Consider the following 13,835-nt stretch of genomic DNA (forward strand, 5'->3'; position numbering starts at 1 on the left):
GCCTCTCGTCACCAATGTCACACCGCACAATCTGAACGTCAGCAGTACGAAATTCTTTTCAAGAGATGTTCACGAATCTTTTCTTTCTGCTTCACCAGGGAATTTTTCCAAGCTTTTATATCCTCCTATCTAGAAAAAAAAGGAAGAGACAGGAAAAAATAGCTTCTCTCGTCATGCCCTGCCTTCCCAAGATGCCCTTTGTGTATATAAATGAGCAAGCCATCCTTTCCTTCTTCTTTCCCAAAAAGCGATGCAGATACGCCCGGTACATTTTTTTAAACCATATACCCCACAACAGCTACTTCCAGACAAGGGGGATAATGACAGCTAAGGAAGTTAATTTAAATTATAACAATTTACACGAGTTATGTTAAGATTTCATAAAACAGAAATATACAATTTAAAAAGGGAAAGACTCTATCTAACTAATTTTTAAACCCAATTTTCATTCAAGGGGATATAAAAAAAATGAATAAATAACAAAAAAAAAACACCATAATATTACAAGCATCGACTGTGAAGGACTCAATCAAATAACAACAGAATTCCGACAAGAAAGCATTTAGATATTCTGTTTGTTTTTGTTGTTCTGCTGATTAAAGTAACTTCCTAATTGTCTGACTTGGAAAGTGAATCCATTTCTTCGCTTTTATTATGTATTGGATACGTTTTCTTAAATGATGTTTGACAATTTGTTATTTAAATTTCAATAATTTCATTTGTTATTTGGATTTCAATAAGTTTTATAATTTCGTAAACATATTTCTTATAATTTTTTGTAGGATTCTGACTACTTTTAGATCGTATTTGAAAGATTAAAGCCTAAAGTTAATTTGCAAAAAGGAAAAGAAATAGTTGTACATGTGGAAAATAGTTACAATGAAAAATGTTTTCACGGCGACAATCGGAAGCTGACAAATTCAACTAAATTTTGAAATTAAATAAATTCATTGTAAAATTCCCTTGAAAGATACATATTGGTTTTCTGGGTCTATGTAATTAGTAAAGTAAAATCCTAAGATATTGAATTTAATAAATAGAACACCTTGTTTGTACAAAAATAGCTTTATTAGCCCCCTAAAGCGAGAGATTTTCGCTTCACACAAACAAAAACAAACGAACTCGTCTATTAATGAATTCCAACATGTCAGAAAGTCAAAAGGCTGTCTGAAAATGATATCAAGTAGTTGGATAGGGAAGATGGTGCTGGTTTACATGTTTTTTCAGTCGTGCATCCTTGCATTCTTATCCTGAACGTTTGTATAATTTTTACCATTTTTAAATTTAATTATTTTTTCTGTTCCAGCTTTTAAATTAAAATAAAGCAAGATTATATGAAAATCATGTTACGCTGAAAGTTACACGTTCATTCAAGCAAGGAAAAGCAAAACACAATCTAAAAAAAGTAGAAATGTTTTTTGCAATTATAATTCTTTCCTGAAAAAATATTAAATGAGCAATTCTTAAGTCAATGATAATATCAGTAATTCGAGAAATTAATTTTACTACGAGTTATATCGAATTCATTAAGATGAACTTAGGGGCATTGTCTGTAATGTTATTGTTACAATTTACAATCATTTATTTAAAAAAAAGCAACAATAAATTCATAATTTTTTTACTACTGAAAACCATAGCATAAATGTTTTTTTTTTGTTGAAACAAAATAATAAATTTTCACTAAGATTAAAAAAAAAATAATGGGTTCATTATATTCTGCGATTATTATTTGATAAATACTTAAAATTTCATTAAAATTGGAAAATATGAAATATTGTTTCAAATTTTTTTTATATGAGAATTACTTGGATTGTTCGGATTACTGTTCTCATTTTAGAATTTAGCAGTAGTTTGAGTAATTAATACTGAAATGTTCAGTTTAACAAAAAATAACCCCATTTTTATATATTCATATAGTTTTTAATGAATTAGACACAAAAAAGAGAAAGCATTGAAAAGTATAATCAAAACTTGATAGGAAAACAATTCTGCAGACTTGTGGGTAGTCAAACCAACCAATGAGGTGCCTGCTTATTTCTGCAGAATTTCTTAAGTATAAAATTAACTTTTATTGGTTACGGTAACATTTATTTCTTGTGTGTGTGTATATAGACCATATAGTCGTTTCTTGGCTTCTCTATGAATACCCAAAATTATTTAAATAGAAAATCAACTAAAAAAGGACAATGAATTTAGAAAATTTAATGAACGAACATGAGGGAGGAACTAATGATTACACCGTCTAACAATTTTCTAAATTCATTGTTCTTTTTTAGTTGATTTTCTATTTAAATAATTTTGTGTATAAATGGGTTAAGTATGTAGGTTTATTTTTTTATTCATTTTGTATTAGTTCCACATTGTCCACGGCTTCTTATTTCATATCAGAAGCTACCTTCATAGAGGAGGTATCCCTAATTGCATAATGAGAAACCTGCCGATGGCTTGAGGAGACAGAACACCATGTTTTTGAACATTCTGTCATACTACACAAGAATGACTTTTCAGCAAAAAACATTTTATCTTTTTTTCCAGTGTGTTAGAGAAAAAGAGAAAAGAATATTTACATAGTTCGCATGAACGAACTTTATTTTATTTTTCTCGTTAGTCCAATTGAAGTTTTCAAAAACCTAAAGCCCCTTTTTCTGGGGCTAACACCCAAGCTTTATATATTTAAAAGCTCCTTCATTGTATCTCTCATCAATTTTTTTTCACTTATTGACAAGTTAACTACGGTATAGTATATACTTCTTTCAGCATCTTTGTCTTAACAGATTCCAAAAGTAGAATTCATTTAGGCTGGTTGAGTAACCAGCTTAGTGTTGTTACTGATAGGGAACGTCCATTCCTCATATAAGCAAATGTATGGGATGTCATACCTAGGTTTTATGTAGGTTTTGAATACTATGAGATTTGGAATATTTAGCAAGGCTTTATTTTAAGGGGAAACCTAGTTGTCCTGACAAACCTCTGTACAAAGATATCTTAGACACTAGATGATGTCTAGTAGGCATTCAAGTTTTATTTTATTTATTTTTTAATTTTCTTCCTTTGAAGATTGTAACGCTGGGTATGGGGCAGTAAAACCAGCTGCCAAAATTGTCCTGCTTTTTATTGAAACCAACCGAGAGCTCTTTTTAGCATCCTTGTTGTACTCTTAAGTGCAATTGTCTGTATCTCTATAGCACTTGGTTCACCAGGAATATTAGTTAGGTAGGACTTCAGGTTCTTCTTCATAAGCCCTGTGGCACCTATAATAACTGGTATGATTGATATCTCCCTAAGATTCCAGTTTCTTTTCATATCATACATGAGACCTTGATATTTGGTCTGTTTCTCTCTTTCAGCTCTGTTCAGACCTCCATCATTAGGAACACTCACTTCAACCAAGGTTGCAACTCTCTCTGACTTATTCCATATAACTATGTCAGGTTTGACATCATCATTTTAATGTAGGTGACTGTAGGGATTACATGGTCGTAATGTATGGTTTATAAGTCATTTCCAACTGTTATTTCAGGTTGATTTTCCCAGAATTTCTGCTACATTGGATTTTATTTCTCTCTTTGTTTCATTTTTCTTATTTTGTTTAAGCCAGGGATAGGGCATCCTACCAGACGCCAAACATACACCTGCTATTTTAGACACTCCAACCGAGAGATCTTTTTAAGATTACAACCGTCCCTTTAAGTATGCGTTCTCATATGTGAAGTTAAAGTTATCTTTTTAGCAAAAGAATATCCACACACTTCACAAGAATACGGTTTTTCCCCAGTATGTTTTCTCACATGTACAACTAAATTTGATTTTTGGTAACAACAATATCCACAAACTTTACAAGAAAATGGCTTATGACCACTGTGAGTAATCATATGTTTCTCTAAACTAGATTTTCTGGTAAAACCAGAGCCACATATTTCACAAGAATATGCCTTTTCTCCTGTGTGAGTTTCGACGTGTCTCCTAAAATTGGCTTTATCAGACGTAGAATATTCACATAATTCACAGGAAAACCGCTTTTCACCAGCGTGAGTTCTCATGTGTATAAATAATCCTGATTTTAAAGAACAAGAAAATTTACATAATTCACAAGAGAATAGTTTATCACCACTGTGATTTCTCATATGTTTTTGTAAATTAAATTTAGCAGTAAAAGAAGATGCACATATTTTACAAGCATATGGTTTTTCTCCCTTGTGTATTTTGATGTGTCTCCCTAAATTAGCTTTATCAGAACAAGAATAATCACATAATTCACAAGAATATGGCTTTTCACCTGAGTGGGTTTTCATATGTCGCGTTAAATCTGATTTCTTTGCAAAGCAAGATCCACAAACTATACAAGAATGTGGCTTTTCTCCAGTGTGAGTTCTCACATGTGCCTCTAAGTGTGATTTCTTGGTAAAACAAGAGCCACATACTTCACATGAATGTATCTTTTCTCCAGTTTGTGATTGCATGTTTTATTAACGTGTATTCTATAAAATGAAGAATAAGTTAAAAGAATCTTTTTTTCAAGAATGTGATAGTGTGTGTTTCTTGATCTTTGATTCTTTGAAAAATATTTTTCTTGGTTTGTATTATTTACAAATACCTTCAATTGATGTATGTCATTTGTCATAGGAATAGTTTCTTCCCCAATCGATAATTCAACATTATCTGTAAATAAAAATAAATAAAATTGCAATTTTATTATATTATAGATATTTAAAGTAAAAATAAGACGACTTCAATAGAAATATTAAGCAATTTGACTATTTTCGTTATGACTTTAATAGAAATATTAAATAATTATACTATTATTATTATAAACATAATTTCTCTTCATATGTTTGTTATTCCCCACAATACAAACAAATGAAAACAGGGTAATTTTAATAGAGATAAAAATAAGATGACTTTAATATAAATATTAAACAATTTGAGTATTTTCATTATTAATGTAATTTTTCATTATATACTAGAATTCAAAACAATACAAATGAAAACAGGATGACTTTAATAAATAAAAGAGTGAATATATTATTTTAGTATAGATATTAAACAACAAAAAGGCGAATATATTATTTTATGAGACATTCAACAATAAAAATACGAATATATTTTTTAAATAGACATATAAAACAAGAAAAACACGAATATATGATTTTAATAGAGATATAAAACAAAATAGGATGGCTATATTTTAACAGATATATAAAACAATAAAAGAATGTATATATTATTTTAATAGATATTATACAATAGAAATATGTATATACTATTTAAATACAGATATGAAATAATACAAGGACGAACAATTGAAATCTAAAACATAATCAAAGTTTGTTACTGGAAAACAAAAAAAGAAACCTGTTATTCATATCACATTATGTAAAGCATAATTTATAGGTGTGATAGAATGTTGAGACACCACCCTTGGGTCCGAGCCATGCAATCACGTTTTGAATTTAACCTGTTTCAAATAAGCATTCGGTTTACTGATTTTTTTTGTTTGGATCAGTGTTTTGCATTTGATAAAAAAAAATCAGTTGCAGCATCGTTGCAGTCTTTAACATTAGAAATACACGCGAGCACTAAATGACTTTCAATAAACGACAATTTCAAAAGGGCTCTACAAAAAATAATCATATTTAACAATGAAAACACTTTAAAAATTATCATTGTGTTCGAAAATTGATATACCTTAACAGAGTTTAATTAATAAAAATCTTTATAAAGAGTATTGAGCAAATAATGTAATACAAGTTTTAACACAAGTTGAAAAATAATTTAATTTTTTGTAAATAGACTTCCTTTCATTTAAAAATGTTGTATTATTCATGTTTGAGGACTTTTTCATGACATTTCGAAACTAATCAGATGGGAAATAACTTTTTTGTATTTATAGAGGCAAAACAAACTATGACTCTTTGGTTGTGTTAAAAATAAAACGTAAATATGAGGAAAGAAATTATCTTTTTGCCCCAACAAGTAGGTCCATGTATTTTATTTTGTGCAGATTAAAATTATAATTGAATAGTGTTTACTGCTTGTATATATATAAAAATAATAAAAATAAATAAAAGTATTATTTATAAAAACAAATATGGGCGATTTTCTGAGAAGCGCTACTTAATCGTAATTATCGTTAAAAAAATCAATATATATATATATATATATATATATATATATATATATATATATATATATATATATATACTGATGGCAATGCTGATCTGATTCCCAGACCTTATGTATATTTATATTGTCATAAGTACTATAATGGAGATGCTAACCTTCTGTGTAGAAATTATATACTTTCATCTCCATTATAGCTGCTAGTATTAATGACAAGATAAATATTCATAAGGTCTGGGGATGAGAAATTGACCACTAGTATATATATATATATATATATATATATATATATATATATATATATATATATATATATATATATATATATATATCACAATCATGAAGAAGGGGGGACTTTTATAATTCATGAAAAAAAAGCGTTTTAAAATAAAGTAAAAGAGGTGAAGAAGAGAAAAAGGGAAGAGTCAGCTGACCGGTTTTGCCATCGCTTTATCAAAGTTGTCTCAAGGGATTTTTTTTAAAGGGCTGAATCGAAAATATGTACAATTTAAATTGTGTTATGTTCCATTATGTGTGGAAAAAAATGAAGGAAGCGATTAAAATAAAGCAATGTTATATTACTCGAAGATCCTAGAGACTAATCATGCTCAAACCCAAAAGGTATTCCCTCTGTTTATAGAGAGAAGGCTTTCTCAACAAAACATGTACAGTCTCCAAGATCTTTAAATGGAATTATGAGTACGAATCAGGATAGAAAATGAGTTTGTGCTAAAGTTCGCTGCACATGACGGGTTTTTTAATGAGATGGTCAGTGATTGAAGACGTATATGTGTTGGAAATTACGTCTGTTGCTTGGTATGTCCCATTTCTGATTTTGGTAGCTACGTGCTGTTGGACTCTTCCGTCCAATCTCAATGTTTTTTTACCCATATATTTGGCACTGTAACTACATTCAAAATTGTAAATTACATTATTATTATGATACGGTAACATCTTTTCGAGAGGATGGCATTAATGTCCTCAGAGAGAAGACAGCACACATATTTGAAGCAAATAACAATTTTGCACTGTTCAGCCAATTTGTTTTGCAAATTCCTCACTTACTGTGCCTAACCATGGTAAACGTAGATATATTAGACATTTATTAACTGGTTTAATTTTGGTTACAGGAACTGAGCTACTTTCCTTTGCATAACTGACCTAATCACATGCAGAGGGTACTAATTCTTGGCTAGGGTATCAGTAGTTATTTTAAATTCCTCGTCCAATTTTGATTTTAAGAACATCATAACAGCACAATGTCTTAGGGTCCAAATTAAATTGATCTTACGTTTTCAGAGGCAAAATGAATCCCAGTGTGTATGAAGTCCTGTAAATGTAAGTTTGCGGTAAACTGATGTAAGGTAACTAGATGGTGTTTTGTTACTTAAACATCAAGGAAAGCTATGGACGAGTTACACTCTCCTTCATAAGTATACAGAGGAAATGCCTCTTGTGTTTGAGCGTGATTACTCTCTAGGATCTTCAAGTAATATAACCTCACTTTATTTTAATAGCTTTCCCCCATTTTTCCCCAACACAAAATGGAATGCAACGAAATTTTATTTTAAATTGTACATATTTTCGATGCTCCCTGTTTTTTTAGCAAAATCTCTCAGTACAGCTTTGAGAAAGTGAGGGTAAAACTGATCAGTTGACTCTCCCCTTTGTTTCGCTTCTCTCCTCTTCTTCATTCATTTTACTTTATTTTCATATGCTTTTAATCATTAATTATAAAGGTCTTCCCTTCATGATTGCAATATTTAAATTCTGTACCCCGCCAAAGAATCATATATATATATATATATATATATATATATATATATATATACTAGCAGATTGCTTAACATTGCCCGGTCATAAAATACACTAAATATGATATTTGGATTAATGCAAATTTCGTATTCATTATTATATTATATTGGACTAAATATATAGTAATGATTTAAAAAGTTAAAAAAAACATGACTTGTACAAAACCACCGAAATCCAAACTAAAATTTTAGCTTATGATTTACTTTTTCCTGTGACGTTAATAACTGTACTATGAGAAAATGTTTATTGCAAAGCTAAAACTCACATATGCATATTCGTAATGTCATCGGTCGGCCTTTACCTGGTTTACTGGAAAGCTAAAAAATAAACATGGAGCAATAGCTATTATGTCATGCGTTCACATTTTTAATGCCGTCAGTTGACCTTCACCTGGAAAATTCCAATTAAAAATTTTTTTTCACTCTTGTACGATTTTCCCAGCTAAAAGCAAATATAAAGTTTCCTATAGGTTCGAATACCCTATATATTAAGTTTCATGTCTGTAGATCAAGAACTAATGGAGGAGTTTGGTAGGAAGAATTTTTTAAACAAAAATATATACGTATACATAAATTTATTAACAAAGATGTTTGTGTTTACTATAAGCTGTTTAGCAAATATTATGCAAGTATAAATCATGTTGAATATCTGCATGAATATAATTACACGTAATAGTTAACTAAAAATGATCATCCCATAAGAAAACTGAAACAAAACTAACAGGGAATTAATCAAAATGAATTTTTAAAACCATATACAAATTAGTTAGATCTTTTGCAAATAAATGAAATTCAAAAACCTGTATATAACAAAGTTAAATATTTAACGTAACAATAACATTGGAGTGCTAACATAAACAAACACTAGGAAATAGTTATCAGCACATATCCAATAAACATAACAAAAGAAAGATTTAAAATAGACACGTTACACAATCAGACAAGAAGAAAAACGCAAAGTTGGCTCCTAGCAAGCGACAATTTAGCACGGAAGTTTGAAGGAACGCAATTATAGCATGATGTAGAACCAAAGACATTACAACCCTTTGCAGCTCCAATGGAAGTTTACAAAAAAATTATAGAAGGAAGACATGTGTTGCATGATTGTGTTATATCTGGAGCAGACAGAGACCTTTAATCATAAGCTGTAGGATGCAAGGGACTCATCAAATGATTCATCTCTAAGTTTGTGTCCAAGTTCCTCCTCTCTTAGAATATGGCAAATAAGCTATGCCTGACCAATTCTCATGAGAATGAAACGCGGAATACTTTGTGTAGCTTAATTGCCATATATATTTTTATAACTTACTACCTAGCTCTACCTATACTGTTGAAGCAAATACTGAAAATTTATGCATAAAATTATATTTTCATATATTAATTTATGTGATTAAATGAAGTAGTCATATATATATATATATATATATATATATATATATATATATATATATATATATGAATATATTATATATATATAAATATATTATATATGAATATATATATATATATATATATACATGAATATATATATATATATACATGAATATATATATATATACATGAATATATATATATACATATATACACATATATATATATACACACACACACACATATATATACATATATATATATATATATATACACACATATATATACACATATATATATACACACATATATATATACACATATATATATATACACACACATATATATATACACATACACATATATATATATACACATATATATATACACACACATATATATATATATACATATATATATATATATAGTGCTAGTGCTCTTACTGATCTGCACTATTTTTTAAACCATGTTTCCAAGTTTAATTAAAGTTTCATATGTTTTTTTTTTATTCAATTGTAAGGTTAAAATATAGAATAGGTACAAAACATCCTCTCATCCCCATGTTAAGAATGGCTTTTTAAATAATAACGTTATTATTTCAGCACGGATCAATAAGTGCACTAGTACCGAATATATATATATATATATATATATATATATATATATATATATATATATATTTCTCCTATAACACAGAACAAGCTAGGTAACATACAAATATCCGTGCATGAGGTCGCCAAGCTAATAAAGAACCTAGATTCCAGTAAAGCAACTGGCCCTGATGGCATCCCAATTATAGTGTTAAAAAAGCTTCAACCAGAACTTGCTCCCATACTTACGAAACTATTTAAGCGCTGCCTTAAGGAGAAGTGCTTTCCGACTACCTGGAAGACCTCATCAGTTTGCCCTGTATTTAAGAATTCAGGTGATAAGTCATCTCCCTCTCAATACAGACCAATAAGTCTCCTGTGTGTTATGAGTAAGTTGCTGGAATCCATATTAAATAGAGAAATAGTCAACCACCTCAGCAGGAATAACCTTCTTAGTGACACACAATATGGCTTCCGCTCTGCTAGATCTACCGCAGATGTGCTGACGGTTATATCATATAGGATTAGTGAATCTCTTGACAAAGGCTTCCTTTCTAGGGCAATTGCTCTCGACATATCAAAGGCCTTCGACAAGGTATGGCATAAGGGTCTACTTCACAAGATTTCCAGCTACGGTATAACTGGAAATGTTTTCTCAATCATTAAATCATTTCTCTCCGATAGGCTCATAAGAGTAGTGGTAGATGGACAAAAATCGGAAGCCTGCAATATAAATGCTGGAGTCCCTCAGGGGTCAATCCTTGGCTCAACTTACTTCCTAATCTACATCAATGACCTCCCTAAACACATACTTAAATCATTCGTTGACATCTATGCTGATGACACGACCATCTACGGCAACACATCAAAGGCTGTAAATGACAAAGTTCTCTCTGATTCTCTCTCCTCTGATCTCGAGCACGTGATTCAGTGGGGGAAGATGTGACTGGTTACCTTTAATGCATCCAAAACCAAACTCCTATCCTTACATCATCAACGCTCTGACCCCCATCTGGCATCAATTGTGATGGATGGCTCTCGTCTGGGTGAGGCCCCGTGTTTTGACAAGCTTCTGGGTTTGACCTTTACTTCTGATCTGAAATGGAACGCGTACATCAAGTCTGTTGCCAAGGTCGCTGGAAAGATGGTGGGATCCTTCTACCGCTCCAGAAGATATCTCACTACGAATGCAATTCTCTATCTATATAAAAGCCAAGTACGTCCAAGGATGGAGTACTGTTGCCATATCTGGGCAGGAGCTGCTAAGGACAGCCTATCCTGTCTTGACAGAGTACAAAATAGACTTCGTGGCTTAGTGGGGGATGCCCTTTTCTCTACCCTGCAACCTCTCTCCCACAGAAGAGACGTTGCGAGCCTGTCCTTGTTTTATTGTTATTTCCATGGCAGATGCTCGTCTGAACTTCAATCTCTGGTCCCCCCTCGCCAATCTTTCACGAAAAACACCCGTCTAGCTGAATCCACTGTGAAAAATTTCCCCCACTCTTTATCTGTGCCTAAATCAAAACGCAGATTCCATGAACAAAGCTTCTTTCTTAGAACTGCACGCCTGTGGAACTCTGTTCCGTCTGCCTGCTTCCCACCTGACTACACCTTGGTTGTCTTCAAGTCCAATGTTAACAAATTCCTAATGAACTGCCCCCTTAAGTAAACATTTCAGTAAATCTCCTCACTAACGTAATGTACTTGCAATAACCCTTATCCCGGAGTGGCTTCCGGGCCTTGATAAGTGGTGATCACTGTGTAAAAAAAAAAAAAAAAATATATATATATAATGAATAAATGACAAAAGTCTATATTCTAAATTTCATGATGGCATAATGTAAGCAAACTATAAGATATTTGCAGCTTCTCCTCCAATTTTCGCATTTTTTAATCATGTCCAAACGCATTTTATTTCTTTTTAGTTGATTGATTGTCGCTATTTCTTCTAATGAATTAAGGGTAAAAAAGATTTACTAATTGATATAATAATTAAGTGATTGATTTTGTGCTACGAAACAGATATTGTCGAGAATTGTAAGTGTCAACTGAATTAAAGGAATAAATTGTAAGATGGACAGCATCAGGAAATTTGGAATATAGATTTTTGTCATTCATTCTATGCTCTGTAATTACATTGAGCTTCTTAAATTAGGATTGCTATATATAAAAAGGAAATATAAGTGAATAAAGAATATTTCCAAATTATCTATCTATCTATCTATCTATCTATCTATATATATATATATTATATATATATATATATATATATATATATATATATATATATATATATATATAGAGAGAGAGAGAGAGAGAGAGAGAGAGAGAGAAATAAGAAGGAACAAACCGTATTGTGTGTTCATCAACATTTTGTCTTTATTTCGAGACTTCCTCTTTATATATATTCTAAGAGATGACGAAGTTGATGGACAGGAACTTAGGGATTTATCATCCGATAAGTCCCTTGCATCCTACAGCGTATTGAAAGAATTAAAATCGCATTAAAAAAAATATATATATATAACTTAATCCCAGAACAAAAAAAAAAATAAATAAATCACACATTTTCTCAGATTAAAATATATCGAAAAATTATTTAAGTTGATTAGCTGAGATTAATAATAATCAACTCGGATACTTCATGACGTACGTAGTCAGTCCAGAGTATCGACGGTGAATACTGATTCTGTGTGATAAATATCCAAAGCTTTTTCCAAAGTGAAAGCTACATTTATTTTTTTGCGCTTTTTAAGAAAATTGTTTTGAACTTTTTATTGGTGGTTTAAACTTGATTTACTACTGACCTAATCCTATGAATGCTTAGTGTCGTCTGTCCTTTCAGATTAGTTTTTCACACATTTTAAGTCGTGCATTCTACCCAGTCATGGATGACATAACGATAGCACACGACCTCTTGAATTAAAAACGTTTAATTCGAGATATGTTAGACATTTCTGAGTTCGACAAGATACACCTGGAGACGGTCGGCGGTTACATCGACCGAAATAATAAAGAAATTCAGAATCAAACCTTTTACGAAATAATAGTAATATACAGATTTTTTTTATTTTTCTAATTAGACCCTTATTTTTTACTGACATAATCAACACTTTTTATTAGATTGCAATAGAATTATTTGAGATTGTTTACAAAATTATTGAATTGATTTTTTAATCTTCAAAAAAAAAAAAAAAACTTACCTTTCATTTCAGGAATTCAATACTAAAAAATCGGGATGAATTCGTTTGTTTTTTCTTAGTGTGTAAAACAAAATTTGTTTTGTTTCTTAGGATTTTTTTGGTAAATTGATACACTTTTTGTTTTGTGTGTCCAATTCGGTAAGAAATAATATATATGGAAATATAAATGCATGAAAAAAAAAAAAAAACAAACAAAAAAAAAACGCTTTAAACGTGAAATTACTCAAGGAGAAAATCAACTGCTAAAAAAGAAACACGTATTTCAGTTATCGTAACACGGTGTAATAAGTATTTAGTTTCTCGTGTAAAAATATCCGTTTAGATTATATTTGTCAATATTTTAGGCTTGTTGGATTTCTTTAGAATTAGTAAATTTATAAAATGTTAAGGATTTATTTTGAATTAGTAAATTGGTGCTAATGCAGAGAATGATCCGCGCTTTTTTTTTTTAAATCGTATTTCCAAGTTTAATTAAAGTTTTATGATATGTTTTTTTTTTAAATTTAATTGTAAGGTTAATAGGTAACCCCCCCCCCCCATGTTAAGAATGGCTTTAAAAATAATGACGGGGTTTGTATTACTGTACACATAGATTCGAAAAAGTTGTCAAAAAACAAATATAGAACAAATAAATGTATCAAAGGCAAGATAAGTTACTTTTCTACCTATCTGGATAGATTTTTGTGTTTTTATTCAATGTAACATGTTTATTCAGCTCGAAAAACATGCAGCGTTTA

At 30.4% G+C, this 13,835-nt stretch overlaps 1 long non-coding RNA gene across 1 annotated transcript; it reads right to left on the reverse strand.

Moving 5' to 3' along the window:
• Positions 1-1,602: 1,602 nt before the first annotated feature.
• On the reverse strand, positions 1,603-13,297 carry LOC145240022 (uncharacterized). The gene is made up of 2 exons (XR_013862467.1): positions 13,099-13,297; positions 1,603-4,659 (listed from the first exon to the last, which is right to left on the reverse strand). It is a non-coding gene; the product is annotated as an uncharacterized LOC145240022 (long non-coding RNA).
• Between the last annotated feature and the right edge of the window lie 538 nt (positions 13,298-13,835).

This window comes from Euprymna scolopes, chromosome 19, assembly GCF_053919585.1.
Source record: "Euprymna scolopes isolate OS-2025 chromosome 19, ASM5391958v1, whole genome shotgun sequence".
Classification (NCBI taxonomy): Eukaryota; Metazoa; Mollusca; class Cephalopoda; order Sepiida; family Sepiolidae; genus Euprymna; species Euprymna scolopes.